General features: G+C 38.0%; 1 long non-coding RNA gene across 1 annotated transcript in view; it reads left to right on the forward strand.

Moving 5' to 3' along the window:
• Window positions 1-4102, forward strand: part of LOC102447874 (uncharacterized) — a 198183-nt gene extending 194081 nt beyond the window's left edge. The window contains exons 2-3 of the long non-coding RNA XR_012900988.1: window positions 116-209; window positions 3799-4102. This is a non-coding gene — a long non-coding RNA (uncharacterized LOC102447874). The remainder of the gene's footprint in view (window positions 1-115; window positions 210-3798) is intronic.
• The last annotated feature ends 1898 nt before the right edge of the window (window positions 4103-6000 follow it).

A 6000-nucleotide genomic window follows, 5' to 3' on the forward strand; every position in this document is an offset into this window, starting at 1 on the left:
CTCTACAGAGCTTCCTCAGGTTGGATCTAGCTTTAGGGAACTTGTTGAACTACCTCTTTTTAGTTTCTACAATTCTGAAAATTATTTCATTTTACGTAGAATACTTTTTTTCTAGGTAGTCTACATAGCTCCATTGAATTCAGTCCCTCTTGGCTAAGAAACAGCTGAATTTGACAAGGCTTGCACAGTGGGCATCCTCAGATCAACAGGTGGGATTAACCTTATGCACTTCCTAACGCATTGTGAAACATGTAAAAGATTTTGGAGTCACAGGAGAAATGGGGTGATGGTGGCGGGGTGTATCAGAGTCTATGTCTAGACTGCAGAGTTTTTCCAGGATATCCTGGAAAAGCTCTGTCTCATCCAGGAAACGCATCTGTTTTTTCGAAACAGTTTCCGAAAAAGCGGGCACATTTTTTTGGCATCCCTATATTCCTTTCAGTGAGAGAAATAAGGGATGTTCTGAAAGAGGAGATTTTTCTGAAATTTGGCCCCATGTAGATGGGCCAAATTTAAGAAAACCCTCTTCCGAAAAAAAAAAAATCGGAAAAAGTATCTTTTCCCAATAAAACTATATAGTCTAGACATAGACAGAGTGTGCATGGGGGTGGTGGAAGGATCGATGGAGGACATATTTCAAGTTGTTCTGAAGTTAATTAATGAAGCTAAATCTTGATCGCTCATGTGAGTAGTTGGCAAGCGGACCCCTTGCCTGGATAAGGCATGATAGACTGTATCTTTCCTGGGGCCTGCATTGCAAATAGCAATTAATATATGTTTCAATAGAAATTAGATTTATTTATTTATAGTTATAGACATATTTTTATAGAAGGTTGGGGGACAGATTCTCAGCTGGTGTAAATCCTGTTAATACATCTGAAATCAATTATTTCATTGGAGCTCGGCCCATTTATAACAGCTGAGAGCCTGGTGCTATACATTCTTTCCATGTTTTGGTAGAGTGGCACCCTCATTATGTATTTGTCACATTTTGCATTATTAAACATTTTAAAAGGAGTGTTTAATTTTATCATAAAAATCAGCTCTTGGAAATCTTGACAGAAAAAACTCCATGAGCAATTTCCTTCTTCCCTTTGGTGAGTATATCAGTGTAGCAAAGAACTGGCCAAAATTCAGATTTATCGCATGGGTACCTACTGTATGTTAAGAACAAAATAAAGTAAAAAAGCATATCAGATATTGGCACTCGTTAGAAGGAGTTGTGTATGTGAGTAAATGTCATGATAGAGAAATGCATTCCTTTAACTAGTTTGTTTTCAGACTACACAGATTATATATTCAATCATAATAATTTTAAAGGCTGTCTTGTCAGGCTTTTTTGTGTGTGATGGTTGAAATGTTGGTTTCTATAGAGCTGTTGTAAATAGACCTTTGCTTTGCAATCTTAATTTTCTAGGCTATGGGCCTGGTCCCAATTCCGCCAGACTTCAGTACACTTTGAACCAAGATCTCTACGGGTATTTTAAAAGTGTGATCTTCATTGACTATGTCTTTTTTTTGTGTGTGTGGTTGAAATTTTGCCAATAAAAAGGAAATGGAAAGTCACTAAGGAATTTGAGTATTATCAAATAAATACAAGGCCACCTCATTAGTAAAACTTGTTGGAAGGGAAGTAGATGAATACCCAGGAAACTCAAGATTCTTGTCTTAGAGTGTCTGTCTGTCTGTGTCTGATCCTCCCTTCATTGATGGGGGTATAAGAAGGGGCAGAATCTTGTTAGCCACAGTGAAAGACCCTAGATCCTCGCAAGGGCTGGCCTATCCCCTCCATTCCATGGAGGTATCTGGCAGAAGAATACTGCTACTTCTTTGCTTGGCTTCTCACTTTGTTCCTATTTCCTTTTACTCACCATCATCCACAAAGGAAGAGGGGCAGCACCAGATCCTCTTAAGGATGGTGATTTGGCATCCCCAATTTTGCTGTATGTGTAAAATAGTTCTCACCTCAGACCATGCCAAAAAGAATGTGTGGGAAAGAGAAGGACTCTCAGTCCACCATCCAGCCTTCCTTCCTACTGGTTAAATGGAGTCTTTCCTTTTGCTTGTAAATCAGAGGCCTGATCATCCATACAGCAAAACTAATAGTTGTAAGAACTAGCATGGAGGAGTTTGACCCACAAATCAGACCCTTCTGATTATCCACTATAACAGATGGCAGTGCACAAAGCCACACAGGTCCCTGTCTGACATGAGTCTGCTGTGAACATTATATGTCATGACCTACTGACAGCATTTGATTTGATCTTGCCTTCTTCTTTTGACAAAGACACTTTAATCTCCTGCCATGTAAATGCTATGGGAATGATGTAATTGAGGAAGTCTGAGACCTACTTTGTGTTGAATAAACAAGGGCGCCTGAGTTCAGAAGCCAGTGTGTGGAACATTTGGTTTAGCAGTTGTGCTTTGGGTTTCACTCCAGGGGTTAGTGCTAAAATCTCATGCCTCAGTGGTGATGGGTGTTTGTGTATCAAGCCAAATGTTTCCTCTACTGTTTAGAAAAGAGGAGATTTTCTTTCACCACAGGCTTCAACTCAAAAAGTAGGTGATGGAGTAAAAGACACTAGGACACATGGAACAAACCTTATCTGAACAGTCGCTTTTTAAAATTCAGGAATGTCTGTCTTTGAATGTCTGTCTCAGAATGACTGTTAGAAACTGGCCTTTATCCTGAGTTCTCTACTTTAGATTTTGCAACGTAATCAGCCCACATAAATATTTATTGATCTTTCGGAAAAATAGTTTCAGAATGGCAAGGTTACTCATCTCAGTATTTCACTGTTGGTTTTCCAGATATGATTAGTATTGACTAAAGTTCCTGGAAAGAAGCAGCTCTGTATTCAGAGCAAATCTATTCCCCCTCCCCTTTTTAGTTACACAGATACAGTCTAATCCTAGTCTAGCTGTGGAATAGCACATCATAAAGACTGTATTAGTCAAATCTATGCATCATGTTTGGGCCTCGTTATGGGCAGTGGCAGATGAACACCTGCACCCAAGGGCCTGTGCCCAGGTATAACCGCACATTTTTGTAAGGTTTAATCAAAATGTTCATTAAACTCTATTTTTCAAGGACTTTTGCAAGATCTGCACAAAATATCTTAAAATTAGTCTAATTATTATGAAATGTACACTTAATAGTAACACACATAAATAGAAAAATTTAACAAGCATACACAATCAGATTTAATCCATATTTTTACACTGTTTTCTGAGAAATGAAATAAAATATATTTTAAAAGAAAGCAAGACATGGGGCATATGCTGGGGGTCTTGCATTTCATACAAGAGTAGCAGATTCCCTTAATCCTGTTCAGCAAATCATCATTTTAATTACCACCCACAGATGTACTGAGTAGGTGTTTGGGCTCTCATCTGCTTAGATTTATGCATGTGCTTAGTGTTACACATTTACTGTTATTAGTCCCATTTACTTCAAAGAGACTGTTCACAGTTTTTAAAAGTAAGCAAGTAAGTATTTGCAGGATCAAGGCATTACCGTAAACAGTAACTGGATTTGACTTGCACTGTATTTACAAAAAAAACCCTATTATTTCCAAGATTCATTAATATTTTCACACACTTTTTCACCCCAGGTCAGTCTCTGTTGCTAGTCTGCTATGTTTGAGGTAACATTTCATGAGATTGTATATTTTTGTTTTGTCTGAATGACTACATTGAACCTCAAGTTATGTTACATTTCCTTGACTGTCACAAATAGAATCAGCTCCAGATACAATTATGTAAATGTTAATAAAATAAGTTATTCTATTTCCACAGATGTTGTTCTTCATCTGGATGAAATCTGATTGTGGATGCTTGTCTCCATGCATAATGATCCAGAGCTAAAAGGATGAAAATGGCTCTCAAAGCAAAGAAAACACATTCTGAATCTTTACTGTAAATTATACACTATACAAAAATCAGTCCAAATTGTTCACACCCTTGGACAATTACAATATTATTATATTCACCATGCTGAGCATGTTGCAATTACAATGTTTAGCAGCAGTTTGCTTGCCCTGAATGAACCCTAAGGGAGAAATGTAAGCTTTACCGAACAAAAAATAAAAGCAGATGTTGGACCTGGCTTTGTTTTCTGACTCAGCAAGTGAAAATAACCACATAATGTGAGACCTTTTCGTTTATTTAGTTGATGTAGCATAAACAAAATATCAGCATTCATCAAATACTCAGTACACTTTCAGACTGAATCAAATGGTTACTTGCATAACTAAGAAGCTTGCAGGATTTTGACATGGGGGTCAAGAGAGCAATCCACATAGCAAGAATGGAAATTGATAAGGGAAACACTTAAATAATCATTCCTTTTATTTAAAGGGAAGAAAACGTTCATGTTTGCAACTCAGTTGTTGTCCTATTGAAGTAAACAGGAGATTTGCCATTTACTTCAATGGGAACAGGATTGTTACTAGCCCAGTGAATTGTATGTAAAATGCATTTCAAACATCATTAATATTTTGTGCAAAGTTACTTATCTCTTCTTTTTAAAGATATTCGCTCTTCTAGATGAAATATTTCCTTCCATGAAGAAAATTAAGTTCTGAGAACCTCATTTGGTTGTGATTCAAGAATTTGGAAGAATCAGCAGTTTAGTTAACTAGTTAAAGAGGTGAATGAATGCTGAATGCTTCCTGCTTTGTGCTTTGAGCTGCCATTGACATCAGAAACTGGGGAGTTGATGTTTCAGAAGAGCAGTATTAGAATACAGTAGAATGGTTGCCTAGATAAGTAATGGAATGCATTTTGGCCAATAAATTTCACTCAGGTCTGGCAGAATATAAAACCTGAGCTCATGGTTAATGAGCTCTCTTCAATCAAGTTAATCAAAAGCTGGATCATTGCATTTAGGTTTATCTGGAGCTTCTTCAGAGCACTACTGGATATAATACACTGCAGTAACTTAGCCTGGTTAGAACTAACAAACAACTACTCTGGTTAGGTCCTTATCTGATAGAAAGAGGAACAGGCTCCTGATCAGCCAAAGGGGGCAAAAAAGGAGAGGCGGTTTGAAAATCCTGACAGAATTTTTTTTCTGTAGAAAAAAAAAATGTATTTCTGTAGAAATACATTTGATTGAACCAAAATGTTCTGCAGGATTGTGTTTATTCTGTCAAAAGTTTTGACAGAAATCAGGCAGGCAGCCTTCCTTGAGTTCTGCCAGCCTTGTCTCCCCTGGCTTCCTGGACAGCTGATTTCCAACTGTCTGGGCAGAGTTTCCTACCTCCCTTAGGGGGTAACAAAGGGAGGCAACTGCTTGGGGAGCCAGTTTTTATACTCCCCAGGCAGCTGCTTATCCATGTTATTTGATTCCCCAGGGAGTGTATAGTTGTGGGAGGCACACCAGAACAAGCAAAAGCCAACCTACCAAACCATTGTGGTTTTACTTAAATAGATTCCCCCCCGCCCCCTTACAAAATTGACTTTTAGATCCCAAACTTTTTCTTGAGAAAGAAATGCTGTTTTGTGGCCAGTTCTAGTTTAAAAATAAAAAAACCAAACTAATAAAACAAAAACACTTGGCAGTGAAGAAGCCAAGAGAATCCTGAAGTTCTGCAGAGTTTTAGTCTTCTGAAGACAAGAGTCCATCACCACATCTTTCTTTGCAGGACCGAGGCATTTTTTTCAAAATGGTGCTTTCCTATGTTAGAGGCTGTAAAAGCAGAATGGTGGTTCTTCCTGCATTCTGAGATGAAAGAATGTAGATTTGTTTTTTGTGTGCATATTGCTGGCACTCAATACTACCTTGTAGCATGATCTGAGTTTTGCCAGACTGAGTTTTTCACTTCCCAGTGGACTTGATCCTGGTCATATCATTAAACTTCCATCACAGGTGAACTTTTTGCAGCCATTTTGCTGAGATACCATGGATTAGTTGATTAGGAGGGGAGAGCCACCAAAAAAACTTTTTTTTTTTTTTTTTTTGTTAAGTCATGGTGGTGAGAGGAAGCTGCTACTGAG

This window comes from Pelodiscus sinensis, chromosome 2 (genome assembly GCF_049634645.1).
Source record: "Pelodiscus sinensis isolate JC-2024 chromosome 2, ASM4963464v1, whole genome shotgun sequence".
Classification (NCBI taxonomy): Eukaryota; Metazoa; Chordata; order Testudines; family Trionychidae; genus Pelodiscus; species Pelodiscus sinensis.